This window comes from Ambystoma mexicanum, chromosome 1p, assembly GCF_040938575.1.
Source record: "Ambystoma mexicanum isolate Mex_15411 chromosome 1p, UKY_AmexF1_1, whole genome shotgun sequence".
Classification (NCBI taxonomy): Eukaryota; Metazoa; Chordata; class Amphibia; order Caudata; family Ambystomatidae; genus Ambystoma; species Ambystoma mexicanum.
In genome coordinates, this window is record NC_090921.1 from 2755366 (window position 1) to 2771436 (window position 16071).

Below are 16071 nucleotides of genomic sequence, written 5' to 3' on the forward strand. Positions count from 1 at the left end.
CTATTTAGTAACTTGGAATTTATTAAATCTATTTATCTATGGAAAATATTCATTGATGACGTTTTGATGATCTGAACTGTTACAGAGGATGATCTGACTCAGTTTGTAGCATTTCTGAACAGTAATAAATGGGGAATTAAATTCACCAATACACATAGTCAAACGCATATTGATTTCTTAGATCTGACCATTACAACCTCTGTGAGTGGATTCAAGGGTTATAGGTCAAAGGATCGATTCAAAAGGATCGAATGGTCAAAGGATCGATTCAAAAGGACCGAAAACAAAAGGATCGAACATATTTTTTTTTTGGGGGGTCCCCCGAACCCCAGTTTTTGTGGTAAAAAACACTTTTTTACCTATACGAAAACCCCAAAAATATATATAATTTAAAAAAAAAATGTGATCCTTTTGTTTTTGGCCCTATTGCGTCAACCCTATTACATTCGATCCCTTTGTAGTCGACCCTTTGACCGGACACCGATTCAAGACCAAAACATTTCGCAAAAGCACTTCTGTCAATGCCAAAAGCTGTACAAGAGACATGTTATCAACGATATACCAAAGGGAGAATTTATACGTGCCAGGAGGAACTGTACTGAAACTACAGATTTCGAGTCAGAAAGTGCCTCTATCAAATCCAGATTTGATGCAAGGGGATATGTTAACCAAAACCTTAATAAGGTTGAGAAAGATGTACACTCACTCAAGAGAGAGGATTTGCTAGTCCCTCAATCACGCACCACTACCTTGCCAAGTCAGAAAATTTGGCTTATCACCAGATATAACTCAGACTCAGACAGCTCTAAAGTGTATAACATTGTAAGAAAGCACTGGCATCTACTGCGGCTTGACAAAGACATCTCAAATTGGATTGACTCGAATCCGAGTTTCACCTTCAGCAAGGGACGTACTCAACGTCAGGGCAGCTGCTGTTTCTGGCTTGCAATTTGGGGCTGGGAAACATTCCACCATTTAGTAAACAAGCATGTTACGGTCAGCATGTACTTGTTCCCCCTAGAGGAGCAAATCACGAGCCTGATAATATCGACTTGCAAATCTGACCATGGCAGTGTCATCCCCCTCTTTTGGAGGGGAGCACGGTGTGTGAGTGATATTGGCTGAAATTGTGCACACACAAGACACCTCTCCAAGTATTGGTCAAGGTTCTGCCCCATGTGTGGCCAGTATGCAACCTCTTGCAAGATTTCTAATGTCTAATGCTGCGGCCGCATCATGGGCGTGACTTACCATCAGGCTTCGGAATGCGGTAGGGACCACCCACTGGTCATGGCCAGATATGGATCTCCTCACCAACAAACCGTCTTGGATTCGGAACATTTTTGGACATTTCATCAACACTCTGAGGTCCTCTTTCCCAATGCAATCGGTATCCGTCAGAGGAAAATTCTCAAGGTCCTCAATGTGTTGATAAAGCTTACCAATTATTGGATCCCCTTTTTGAGCCGTAATCAAATCAGCATCTGGGGTCTCCTTACTCCATTGGACAGTTCATTGTGAGCATTTGTCTGGAACCTAGTGATAGCAGTGACCTGGATTTCCCCCAACAGGGACTCGATCTCAAGTAGATCCCCTTGGATGGCTCCGTTTTTGGCCAGCTGATCAGCTAGGTCATTTCCAGTTTTGTCTGGTCCCTCTACTTTAGAATGACCCTTAATCTTTTTTCAGTAGATGATCATCCCATTCAAGGTGACCAGATCCTCAATATTTTGTATTAGTTTTCCATGTTTTAGTAGTTTATTGTAAGCACATAGCATGCCTCTGGTTTTCCAGTTAACCAGGTGTCCACGAACCCGTTCCGGACATAATCTGAATCAGTGATTATGACCAGTTCGTGGAGTTGGTGTTGGACAGCAGTGAGGATGGCTTGATGCACAGCCATAAGCTCTGCCACTTGACTACTGCGGCGGCTGATTTTGTACTCAGCAGAGGGTTCTGGGGCATCATTCACCCATGCATTCCCCACGCCGGCCAAGTTCCTTTCCCCCATTGTTGTCAACATGGTAGGAGCACCCATCCACATAGACAGTGGGCATTCCCTCACACTTGTCTTCTTCATAGACTTTGTGTGGGGAATTAAGGTATGTCTCCATGTTGTCCTTGATTTTAAAACTTTTGTCCTCGAGACAATTTGCTCTGGCACAATCATGCAAGTCATTCTTCTTGTTTTAGCCATATCTGACCTCCACAGGAAAGCCTTGCATTGACAGAATCCAGGAAATAATTTGGGAATTACTCATATTTCCGGCCCGGATTCTGTCACTTTGAAGATATTGCAGAGGCTGGTGTGGAGTCTTCACTATGATGTGTTCCCCCTGGATAAACGGGAGGTAATTCTTCAATGCCCACACCATTGCCAGGAGTGCCTTCTCACAGTCGTTGAATTTTTCCTCCACATAGGAAAAAGTCTTACTCGCAAGTCTTACTCGCATAGGAGATTACTTTATTGACCATGTCATGCTTTTTATATAATACTGCTGTCAAGCATGTATTTGAGAACCCTGTCTCCAAGAAGAACCCCTTGTTTTTGACAGAGTAAGCTAGACAAGGCACTTGTGAGAGGCTTCTTTTGAGTTCTCTTACTGCCTCGGCTTGTTCTGGACCCCACTCCCACTTGACCCCCCCTTCAACAGATGGATCAGGGGTCTTGTGATCTCTATGTAATCCTCAATGAACCTTCTACTGTAATTAGTCAATCCAAGGAGGCTCCTTAGCTCCCGCAGAGTTATGGGGTCTTTTAGTTTCTGGAGTGCTTCTACTTTCTTTTCCTGGGGACAGAGACCCTCAGGAGTTATCTCATGCCCCAAGAAATTGACACGGGTCCTGCACCACTGTGCCTTTTGGAAAGAGAGTTTTGCTCCGGCACCCCTCAACTGTGTCAAAGAATAATGGATCTCTGCTATGTGTTCCTCCACAGTTGAGCTTTTGATTAGAACATCATCTACATAGGCCAGGTTACCCCTTTCACCCAAGTAAGCTGAAAATAAGCTCTGCCCCTCATTCATGAGCAATCCTATACACAAAGCGTGTTGGCTAAATTTGGCTCAAAATAAAGGGTTCCATAAATGTGGGGGTTACTCTATGTGCATAAACGCACTTGAAACGGCATTGGTTCACTTTGACCCGTTAGGAGACCATCGGATTGAATCATTTATAAATTGTAATTCCAAATTTGTGGTGTACTGTGTTATTTGTGTCTGCGGACCTAAATACATAGGCAGCACCATTAGACAACTAAAAATCAGAATAAGAGAGCATCTGTCAACAATAGGGAACCAAGAGGCAAAATACCCCATAGCCAGCCATTGGCAAGCATGTCATTAAATGGATTCCACGGATGACATTAAATTTGTGGGCCTAAAAAGTTACGCTGCCACAAAGAGGGCGCAATTTAGTTTTAAAACTCGGACAATTAGAGGCTAGACTCATTTGCACATATAGGACTGTATATACGGGTTTAAATCCAGACAATGAATTTGCAGTTTTTTTGTAATTTATCTTTGAACTTTGTACTTCTTGTACTTTTCTAACATGTCCTCTATAATGCTTAATATTGAACAACATGCCAGGATACTTTTACAATTCACTATACTCGAATATGACTTAATATGCAGCTCTTTAGTGTAAGTACATTTTCAATATTAGTGCTTCATGTACATTTTTTATATGCCTTCCACAATGTCTTCTATAATGCTGAATATGGAACAATATGTTATGATAATCTCTCATTTGTTTATACTTGAGCAATACCAAACGGAAATTATTATTATAATACTTATTGCCATCTCCAATTAAGGTCGACGCAGCCGGCACGATTAAACTGCCCATTCAAGACTTCATTTTTAACACTGGCTAAAATCTAATGATGGACCCTGTCGGTGGCCACCGGTAATTGCAATTAGATAACTTTGTCACTGACTGAATATGTTTCCTTTGTAAGCGTTCATATAGAATCACTCCTATCCGCACCTTAGTGAATGGTTTCACTCACCCAAGATGGCGGAGCGTTCTGGTCGAATTGTCTGTAATGGCCAGTACACCCAAGTTGTTCCTTCATTTGATATAAGTGATCCTCGCGTGCCGATGAAAGCTGCCGCTCGAGGATACTGCTGTGTGAATTGACAACTCTGCAAGGTAGGCAACTTTAGTTACGATCCCTCAGTTTGGGACATCCCAATTAAGTATTCAGATTTGTTGATTCTTTTTAGAATGGTGGAAACGGGTTGCGCGACAGTGCTGACAAGGTGGCTGCACAGGTGAATTACCTTACAGCCTAACAGTCGTTGGTTATATAGAAATTAACCTATGGCTTCGCGGTTTGGACAGTGTTTTTGGATATGGCAGTTAGACTTGAAACTCTGATTGTTTATTAGTTTTCTTTGACCAGTACTAATAATGCGAGCCTAATTCAATTCTTACCTGTATATTTAGATTTACCCGCAAATGCGAAGTGAAAGAGGTAGACTCATACATTTTAAATATTATTTTTAATTTATACCGTCATGATTATGAACTAATGGCATTTTACCATTGTTATACAACAACTGGAATTAGCCCTGTATAGGTCAGTTAGATGTGGCTGAACCTTCTATTTTCTATATATTACAGTAATTGCTATGCTGTTCTGGTAATTTCGACAGCAAATAGACTTGCGTTCCGAGTCGTGCTATCACTGAAGGTACATTCTAATTTAACTTTACGTCTTTGAATTGGTAGAAGCAACCACCTGGTCACGCTGTACTTAATAGCGCTCAACACTAATGTACATTTTCACGTATATATATTTTTTGTCTCCCTGTTTGTTATTTTTGACTGCACCTTCCATACCTTGTTTGCTGTCATCTCTGCAAATTATGTATGTATATTTTCTTTTAATTTCCTTTTCTGTATACTGACTCAATGTTATGTGATATTATGTATAATGTGGTGCAACTACCCCGATGCTACCTACGGGTTTGGGGACCTACAATTGAATTGTCGCCCTCATTATTTATGTTTAACGCAACAATTATTTGTCAATTATGTCATATCAGCCTCGGAAGAAGAGATGGATAGCTCGAAACACTCTGCACAATAAATGCAAAATTGCATCTTTAACTTGGACTCCTTGTGGCGCAGTTTCTCTGGAATTCTCTTTCATGTTGCTTATTTAATGTGTTGTATATAGGCAGTATACCCATCCTCTCCAGTAACCTGCAGCCTATAGTCTTTCTTTCTTTACAACTTTTAGAGTGCAAGCACTGGGTAACTTTTTGGCTTTTCTGTGCCGCCAGTCTCTCCCTTTGCATTTAAAAGTGATCACTAAAAGTCAGTAGCGCAGTCGTGCCTCAACCGGGAGCCAGTGCAGTCCTCTTCTTGCGAACGATAAATGGTCATGACGAGAAAGCCCCATCACAACTCTGACTGCGCCATTTTGTATGACCTGAAGTCTGTTTCCTTCTGATTTGCTCATGCCCACCAACAGACTGCAGCAATAATCTATTTTAACTCTGATGATAGCTCGGGCAATAGTCTCTTCATTAGTCTGAGTGATAACGGGCCTAAGGTGGGCCAAGAGTTTAATGAAAAAGGCTGCTGCAGAGACAAGACTCCCAACGTGAGCTTTCATCATAAGATGCTGGATATGTTAGCCATCTCACACCTACATATGCTGGATTGGGGTGACGGCTCGCAAGTTGGACATCTGACTTTTCAGATCTCCCCAAAATCCAGTATTCACATAATACTGGCCTACAAACCCCCCGGCCCTTGCAAACAATTTCTAGGGAACTTGGATGTTTTTCTTAGTACTGAAGGGACGAAATATAAGGAACTGATCCTTGTAGGTGATTGGAATACATGGCTTGATGACAGAACGAAACCAGACTCTATGGAACTCTGGGAGCTGTCAATAGTCCATGACCTCCACCCGTTGGGAGCCCAACCCTCACATATAAAGGGTCACTGTCTAGAGGTAATTATATCACGAGGCAGCTGTACCACTCTGAAGGAGATTGTGCCAATTTTTTGGTCAGACCATTTTATTAAATTTTTTACGTTGAGTACACCCACCCAGGTCAAAATTAGCAGCAAAAACAGACAGGCCCTTCAATCGCGAAAAAGCCAGAGATTTAGATAACTTTATTGGCACTGAACTCTCTAGGCTTCTGGCGTCTAAGGATCCCACAGCATCCTGTGAGGACTTTTTTTCAACAGGCTTTTCAGCCTTAAGTATTATATGTAATGAAATAGCTCCCTTAAAACCAAAGTCCAAGAAGATCTCTCAACCTTAGTTTTCAGCTGATCTACAACATTTACGCAAAGTAACCGGCAGGTCCAATCAGATCTGGCTCAAGAGGCCAATCCCGGAGAATAAAATTCTGGCCAAAAATGCTTTTTTAGAATATAAGCTGGCCATTTTTTTTGGCTAAGAAAGACTTCCTGGGAAAAAAATTACAATCTGCTAATAACCAATCGAGAGAACTATTTTCTATTATATCTAATTTTTGTAATCCTATTTGTAAAAACGCAGTGTCTGATTCTTCTGCAGCACAAGCTAATCTTTTTAACTCTTTCTTTATAGATAAGATTGAGCGAATAAGGTCAGAAATCGAGCTAACAGCTCCTGCAAATTCATCAGCACATGCTAAACCACAAGTGGATGAAGTAAACATCTTATCAAATCAGATCTCACCATCTGTTTTTGATTTTCACCCAGTCACTGAAGAAGACATTTTCCCAATCATTAGTGCCCTTAATCCTACAATTGATTCTCTCTCTCCTCTACCAGCTTATGCAGCAAAGAAGTTGGCACATGATCTTACCCCATTCATTGCCACCTTTGTTAATAAGTCATTACAGGAAGGGATTGTTCCAGAGAGTTTGAAATTATCAATTGTCTCACCTCTACTGAAGAAACCATCTTTGGATGTTGAGGTGCTGCAAAACTATCGTCCTATTGCAGGCTTACCATGGCCAGCTAAGGTACTTGAAAAAGTTGTTACCAACCAGCTTCAGAAATTTGTCGAACACAAATTATTGTTGGACAAATTTCAGTCTGGTTTTCGTCCAAAATATGGAACTTAGACTGCCTTGTTGGTAGTACAGGACGAACTGTTAAAGGCTGCGGACCAAGGGGAGCTTACCCTCCTGGTCATGCTGGATCTGTCCGCGGCCTTTGATACAGTGAATCATCAAATTCTTCTGGACCGCCTGCAGGAGGTTGGAAGAGTATCTGATTTAGCACTGAGGTGGTTTAGGTCTTTTTTGACCAACCGTCAACAGCGGGTGAGAGTGGGGGAGTTTCTGTCAGACCTTATTTGCTTGAGCTGTGGGGTCCCGCAGGGATCCTCCCTGTCGCCACTGTTGTTTAATCTGTATATTCGGCCACTACTTGAGATTCTGAGACGCTATGGGTTGAATTTTCACTCATCTGCTGATGACACCCAGATCTTCATACGAATTGGCAACTTTCAGGAAGCTTTTAACAAACTGGGGCTTTGCCTGGAGGAAATAGGCAGCTGGATGTCCAAGAATTACTTGCAACTTAATGCTGCTAAAACTGAATTGATTCTATTTGGACCAAAAAATCAGTTGTTGGCAGCTAAGAAGTTACCTATTCCATCACTTCTGGGCAAGAGTTTAAAATGTGTATCAAAAGTAAAAAATTTGGGTTGTATGTGGCAAGAAGACCTGGGCTGTGAAGCCCAGGTGGGAGCTAAGACAAAAGCAGTACATTTCATTCTTCGAATGCTACGTCAAGCACTCCCCTACATACCAATCAAAGATCATGCTTCTGTGGTAGGAGCTCTTACCAGTGCCCACTTGGACTATTGTAATAGTCAATTGTTGGGCATTCCTACTAAACAGCTTCAGCGGCTTCAGAGGGCGCAAAATGCGGCCATCAGACTGATATTTAGACTGAAGAAAACTGATCATGTCTCACCTTTTCGCCAAAAGTTGCATTGGCTACCAGTCGAAGATCGCATTAAATTTAAGACAGCATGTATTGTCTATAAATGTGTCAATGGCCTGGCTCCCCTGTATTTACAAGAGCTAATACAGCCATACCAACCCATGAGACAACTGCGATCTTGTGATAGACATCTTTTAACCATTCCTTACTCGGCTTTTAGAACCAGAGGTGACAGAAGATTCTCTGTCTTTGGTCCCAGGCTGTGGAATTCGTTGCCGCAATCCCTAAGAACCATGAGCTCACTTCTTCAATTTCGCCAGGCACTGAAGACTTTCCTTTTTAGGAAGTTGTCCCTATTTCATCTGGGATCCTTTTCAACTTTGTTGCTACCTTTAGCTGTGTCATCTGCGCCGATATACGGTTTATTTCGTTTGGTGCGCTTTACAAATGTAAAAAATCAAATCAAAAAATCAAACATGACCTCCAAGGTTTTAACCTTCTTCAAGGGGGTTATCTTGACCTTGCCGAGTTGGAAACTCTCATATGACGAACCCAGGTTCAGTAACGTTGGTTGTGAGCCAAAAATCAAGCGTTATGTCTTGCTCCTGTTGAGAGCTAGATTATTCTCCAGCATCCAATTCTCGATAGAGGAGTAAACTCTATTCAGTTCTGCCTCATCTATTTCATGAGAGCCAACCACGGGGACTACACACTGCGTATCGTCTGCGTAGTTGGTGAACATGATCCCCTCTTGATCCAACAGAGCAAAGAAGAGATCCATAAATATGTTATAGAGGCAGGGGGAAGTCACGCACCCTGTGTAACGCCAAATTCAATCGGGGGAGCCTCCGCTTCCCCAGAAAAGACTCTGTTTTCTTGATGATTCAAAAAAGAGGTGATCCAGGGTACCGCAGCCGGGGAGAAGTTAGCTACTGCCTCCAACCTGTCGGCCAGAATGGAATGGTTGACCAGGTCGAAGGCAGCAGACAAGTCCAAAAGAATAAGCACTGAATTACCTTGTCCCAGTGCTTACGTATTAGGCTCCTTGACCCATAGGTAAGTACTGCAATGAGGAAGAGCGGGACTAGGATTAATGAAGATTACAGGTAACTAATCCGGACATTACCTCCATGTCCCCCAACCTCATTCCAGTACTTGTGTATCAGTCAAAGTGCCTCATACACAAATACTGAGACTAAGAACAATCGGGCTATGAGTAATGAAGTTTACCAATAAGTAACCAAGGGATTAAACACAAGTAGTGGCACAACACCATTGAGCTGACTGGGCTTCAGCCCTCTGCCCCCTGCCCCCTTGAAATTTAGGGCTATGTTGACTCGACCTGGCTGACCTATAGAGCCGTTGCCAGACAGAACAGGACACAGATTTTAAACAGCACCTGGGTTTCGCTGTTAACAAAGTCCCAGCAATTACCAACATGAAGCATTTCACTCTTAGTACCTGCATTCAAATGTAGAATTCTTTAGGCAATTGAAATCTTAATGTGGGTTTGGTACTTGCATGCCAGGGAAGAGATTGGAAGGGTAGAGGGGGTACAGAAGACCACTTATTCTCACAGCAGTCCATAAGTGGGTGCTTTCAGACTTAAAGGAGAGAGTTAACTGTGTGTAACATTGAAGCTTCACTAGAATAGTCTCATTAGAATGCATAAAGAAGCTAGATACCACACATAAATAAGTTTGCCCCTCCCCCACCACCCGTGAAGTTAGCACCTCTCCCAACATTTGAAGGTATAGCACCCCCCCACAAAAGTTAGGTTTTGTTGCGCCTCTGAACACAAACACACACATCATTCACCATACACACACATGCACACCCAGCCACCCCTACGTTTAAGTGTGTACCCTTTCACCATATAGGCACACCCAGGCAGCCACCCATACATTTAAGTGTGCACACTTTCACCATACAGGCACACCCAGCCAGCCACCCATACATTTAAGTGTGCATCCTTTCATCATTCACACAAACCCAGGCAGCCACCCATACATTTAAGTGTGCACCCCTTTGCCATACACTTCACATGCACACCCAGCCACCCATACATTTAACTGTGCACCCTTTCACCATACACTCACACAGCCGGCCACCTATACATTTAAGGGTGAACCCTTTCAGCATATACACACACAGGCAGCCACCTATACATTTAAGCGTGCACCGTTTCATCATACGGGCACACCCAGTCAGCCACCCATACATTTAAATGTGCACCCTTTCACCATACACTCGACATGCACACCCAGCCACCCATAAATGTAATTGTGCACCCTTTCACCATACACTCACACAGGCAGCCACCTATACATTTAAGGGAACACCCTTTCAGCATACACTCACAAAGGCAGCCACCTATACATTTAAGTGTGCAACCTTTCACCATACACTCACACAGCCCGCCACCTATACATTTAAGGGTGCACCCTTTCACCAGACGAGCACACCCAGTCAGCCACCCATACATTTAAATGTGCACCCGTTCACCATACACTTGACACACACACCCAGCCACCCATACATTTAATTGTACATCCTTTCACCATACACTCACACAGGCAGCCAACTATACATTTTAGTGTGCACCCTTTCACCATGCACACTCAAACGCATGCATCATGGGGTTTAGGGGAGCACTATTACTCCAAAAAGAAATGGTTTCTTTTTGAAGTCACTCCGACTTCATAAAGAAATTACATCCATTAAGGATCGAATCATAATGGAAATAATGTTTTTAATAATGTTTTTATGAAGGCAGAGTGACTTCAAAAATCAATGTTGGTTTTTGTGGCCACTCTGCCTTCATAAATAAAGTATTTCTGTTACGCTCTAACAGAAATCATTTCTTTATCAAGGCAGAGTGACTACATCAGGACATGTGGTGCAGGGCCCCTCTGCAGGGGGTGCGGCGGCCCCTATTCCGCCAGTGTACAAAGGACACATACCATGGCCCCAATGGTAGATCTAGAATCAGTTACAATCTTATCCTCCTCTTAGATTGGCCCCAGATCAGGGATTTTCAGTTAATAAATCGACATGGAAGTGACCATAAGCCTATCGGAATGTCTTTGATGGATGCTACCTTACCTTTGCATGCAAACCACTTTTCCACTTCGGATTTAATAGTGTCGGGCCATTAGCATCGTTCATTTAGATGGGCTAAAGTACTAGACAACGATTTTACTCCTATTATCCATGAATCCTTGCTAGGTAATGTTGTGTATATATATGCTCCCATGCATGTCTGGTCTATGAGACAATTTCTATGTGTGAAAAAATATTGTCTACAATACAGCCCGTTGTTACTAGCACCAAACCAGCAATTAAAAAGCATCCAAAGGAAAAAGGGTATCCAGTCATTTTACTGAAAATAATTCTGAGTTGTATATTTCACCGAAAACCATAATACCGAAAAAGACAGAACATTTTAAATAAATGTATATAGGGTATTAGGGTAAGGGGTTAGAATGGGTCAGGATTGGGTTGGGGTGGCGTTATAGAGATAGAAAACTGGAGGGCTTGGGGGGGACCCCCCATATTCAATCATTTGTTGGTATTTTTCGGTATTTTGGTCGCGATTAAATGTACCACACTGAATGTTCCATTGGTAAGATCACATATAACTGAAAAAAGAGGTTTGGTATGATAGAGCATGCAGAGAGGTCAAACAGGCCCTAGCTCTATATCTCAATTCGCAGCTATTAATAGATAGGCCACACCTGCAAACCTTGAGAACAGTATACAGGAGCTTATTGAAGACAAAAAAGAAAGCTTTCTGGGATACTTTGTTAGATGGCCAGGACTGGAGGTTCCCGTGGATTGTGGAGTCTTATTTCTGACAAGGAACTATGAGGCGATACTTCACTACAGTCCTGTATTACCCCAGTAATGTGGAGGGATCACTTTGAATCCATTTACAGGAACCCGGACCTGCCGGACCCTGGACGACAATCCTTATATAGGAGGTCTGAGGCACCATGCAGAGGCGGGGCTTCTTGTTTACAGTTTCTACAGAAGGATGTGGAGGATGTGTTGGAGTCCCCAAAGGTGGGAAAAGCGGTTGGGCCAGACAAGATCCCGGTAGATCTGTTAGAGGAAGAACTAACAATAGTCCTAACAAGAGTTTTGAATGTTATGCCTGCTATGAGGAAAATACCTGACTCTTGGAGGGCTGCTGAGATTGTCCCAATATACAAAAGGGGGGTCAGGGACAATCCTCAAAATGATCATCCTATTTCCCTTTTGGACATTAGGTGGAAGATGTTTGCAAAGGCTAGCAGGTTTTAGATCTGGCTTGTGCACAGTGGACCAGGGGTTCCATTTGTACTTGTTTGCCCAGAAGCATCCGGTCCCGTCCAAGACTAAATTGTATGCTGTCTTCGTCCATGTATAACTGCGTTTGAGAGTGTCCCGAGGAAACTGTTATGGGATATACTAGGGACCAAGAATATCCCAGAGGCACTGCTAAAGCCAATTTAGCTATTATATTCTGATATCCCGGCCACAGTACGATGGAGTTTAGCAGGAGACACAATTGCCCCTTCCCCATGGACAGAGGTGTCCGGCAGGGCTGTGTTTAGCCCCCTCATTACTTTGCATTTGCATTAACACGTCATTGAAGAACTGAGACCCCATAAGTTTGATTTTCCGCTGCTGGGTAACGATAAGATCCCAGCATTGTTTTTTGCAGAAAACACTGTTCTGTCCACTACACCATCTGGTTTGAGATCATCCCTGACATGTTTCACAAGCAAATGTGCTGAATTGGGCCTTGAACTGAACATCAGCAAGACAAAAACGGTGACTATTTGCCCATAAGATTACAAAGAATAAACCCCTGTATAAAGTAACGTGAGGCTCACACCTGGAGCATGTTCCATGGTATAACTACCTTGGTATTCGGATTGCTTGTAATGCTGGGTGGGCTCTGCTGGTAAATAAGGCCAATGCTGTTCTGGGGAAAAACAGTGGATCTTTGAAAAAGTTATTTTTCAGTCATGGCGGTGGAGCATTACGCCCAGTACTGGAATACACAAATCGCAAGCAAAGTTGGTGGCCCCATATAGAGCCAAAACCTGGGGATTTAACTGGAGTCGAACTTTGATTATAATTTATAACAAAATCCTAAAAGGCATCCTGTTACTTCCTCAAGGTGCTCCGGCTGCTCTTGTTCCCATGGAATGTGATATTTTCCCAATTGATGAGGAAGCTTCCATAAGGCCGGTTCTTTACTGGACCAGTTTATGGGGGAACCCAGCTCTTGGTAAATACCGGGAAGCTCTGATCCGTGTAATGAACATGGAAGGGGAGCGAAACATCCAGTGACTTGCTCCTAGAAAGAACTGTTTGGCAGCACTGAATCTCTCCTGTTACTGGTTGACCCCAAGTCTGATTTCTAAAGTCACTTTGCTCAGAGTAAATAAGGCATGGGCATATTTATTGTCCAGAAAGATGGAAAGAAAGTGTGTAGGTCCATGTCAGGGTATGAATTATTTGCTCTCCAAATAGATATGATCAATTCAAATTACGCGCAAGCACTTTACATTGAGTTTAAAACCAGATATTTGAAGGTCAGGGCATATACTGGCAAATGGAAAAATTTGAATGGCGTTAATTGCATATTCATATTCGGTAGGGCCATGAGAGAAGATAGCTTGCATTTGATGTTTATTTGCAATGGGCTGAATGACCTAAGAGTTAATATCTTAAACATTTGTTTTTATTGCACGAATCGGCACCCAGCAAGAGACCAAGCAATTTTGCAAAGGTTCTCTTAATATGGATTTGATTTATTTTGCAGCTAAATATATACATCGGGCATGGTTAAGAAGACGGTTTTTGGCAGCATCTAAGATTTAACTTTGCCTTGCTTATTTTGGTCTTCAATCTTTTTTTTTACTTGCGTACTTTCCCTCATGTATCATCAATCCCTTTTACAGACTTTTTTATTGTAGTATTTTATGTGGCCAAGGCCTTCAATGATTTTTAGCCCTATGTGTATTTTATTGGAACTTGATGGAGATATGCATTTTCATGTATCATGTTATATGTTATATGTTAGTTGTGTACTTGATGACTATGTAGTCGAATTAAGGATTTAGTGATTGGTTATGTTCATGGCAACCTCTTACACACCAGCAAAGCAGTCCAGTAGATTTTCTAGTCGGCATCTGGTACACTCCCTTTACAGAATAAGGAGGTGCACGAGTGAATACACCACATCCTCTTGCATAAAGAGGGTCACGTGGACAGGAAGTAACAATCCTGCCCATGTGGACATTGGAGGAGGAAGGGTAGGGAAAGATCTGTGAGGTGCATTACCGACCTGCGAGATCGGTTTGCTGGCGGGCATTGCGGGAATGAGATAGGCAAAGGTCCTTTTTGGTGCAGTGAGATGCAGGGAAGTAGATCAGCAATAGCAGTGCGGGCAGCAGCTACTAGTGAAGCAGATATTGTGGCCACCATTTGTTTCTCTGAAGACAGCAAGATTGATTGGACAGGGACAAATTGGGCTATGTGCAGGGGAAGTTAAAGGGAGTGAGAGTTGGACTGAAAACATAACATTTTTTGAAAGAGAAAAAGATGAATTAAGCATACGATCGGGATATGCACTAAGAGGTTAGCACTTTTTGGAACCGGAGGGAATGAAAGAGGCGGTGGTCATGTTAGGTCATGAAGATCACTTGGGTGTGTCCAGAATCAGAACTGATTTTTGGCGGCCAAAGATGGATTCTTTTATTGAGCAGCACGTGAGGGATTGTGAGCCTTGTCAGGAAAGTGACAAAGTGTTAAAAATCAGGGTGCTGCCAATTGAGATTCCTGAGGCAACCAAGATGGCATGGGAAGCTTTGGCTGTGGATATACTAAGTCAACTAAATGTTTTGGAGCGAGGGACACGTATGTCATTGTTTCTATAGATCTGTTGTCTAAGTAGCCCGATTTAGGAATTCTTCATGAAATCACTTCAACCAATAGTAATACAATTCTTGAAAGGAGTATTTGGTGGGAAGGTCTACCCTCTGTAATTGTCAGTGACAATGTTCCGCAATTTCCATCTAGAGAGTTTCAGGAGTGGTTGGTGAATATGGGTATTGGGTAGAAAAGGATTGCGCTCTATCACCCTAAAAGCAATGAGTGTGTTGAGCGCTTCAATCGCAGCTTAATGGATGGGATTTGGATGTTTAGTTTAGTTTCTTTATTTGTACCGCGCACCAAACCCTCAGGTGACTGGGTACCAAAAGCTTGAGCGAATGTTACAGACAGTTTACAACAACAACACCAACAACAATAAATGCAAGTCGACCATGGTTACATGGGGGTCAAGAGTTAAGAGATTCAGTTATGAAACCAGGCTGCTAGTGTTGCAGAGAGACACAGAGAGATTAAGCAGTCACTGTATTCTGAAGGTGAAATAGCCGATCATTAGTGTTTCTTACCGAAGAGCCAGCTCTTTACTTTAGCTCTAAAGGTCCAGAATGAAGGTTCCATTCTGAGGCTGAGGGGTAAGGCATTCCACTATTTGGCGGCTAACATAGGGAAGCTTGCTCCACCAGCTCTTTTTATGTGGAATCTATGGACGGTAAGGCAGTGTGAGCACACGGCTCTGGTCGGTCTAGCTAGTTGGTGTTTGTTGACTTTATAAGCCAGGTACGTGGGGGCGGAATTTGAAAGGCATTTGTGGGTGATGACGAGAGTGCGAAGGGCGATTCTATCCCGTACTGGGAGCCAGTGGGCATCCTGTCTGAATCTAGTGATGTGAGTAGATCTGGGGATGCTTAATGCCGATCTTAAGGCATTATTTTGAAAGACCTGCCTAGGAAGGTGCCAGAAGTGCCTAGGAAGAGGGTGTTGCAGCAGTCAATTTTGGACAACACTAGTGCCCTGGCTAAAGTAATGCAGCTACTAGGCGAGAGGAATTACTTGCAGGTGTTAATCAGCTTGTTAGTGTAGCCAGTAGTAGAAGCGGTGGCATTCACTTGCTTCTTGAGAGAGACGGTGGAGTCTAAGTATACCCCCAAGGTTTTGATTTCTTTGGCCACTATTGGGTTTCCATCGATGTTGATAGATGCATAGTGTGGGTCTAATTTGTTAAGGCGTGTTTGGGAGCCGACAATCAGGAGTTCCGTTTTTTCTTAGTT

The 16071-nt window shown here is 42.8% G+C and overlaps 1 long non-coding RNA gene across 1 annotated transcript; it reads left to right on the forward strand.

The window, feature by feature from the left end:
• Nucleotides 1–4020: 4020 nt before the first annotated feature.
• On the forward strand, nt 4021–5124 carry LOC138568957 (uncharacterized). The gene is made up of 2 exons (XR_011303177.1): nt 4021–4155; nt 5055–5124. It is a non-coding gene; the product is annotated as an uncharacterized lncRNA (long non-coding RNA).
• The last annotated feature ends 10947 nt before the right edge of the window (nt 5125–16071 follow it).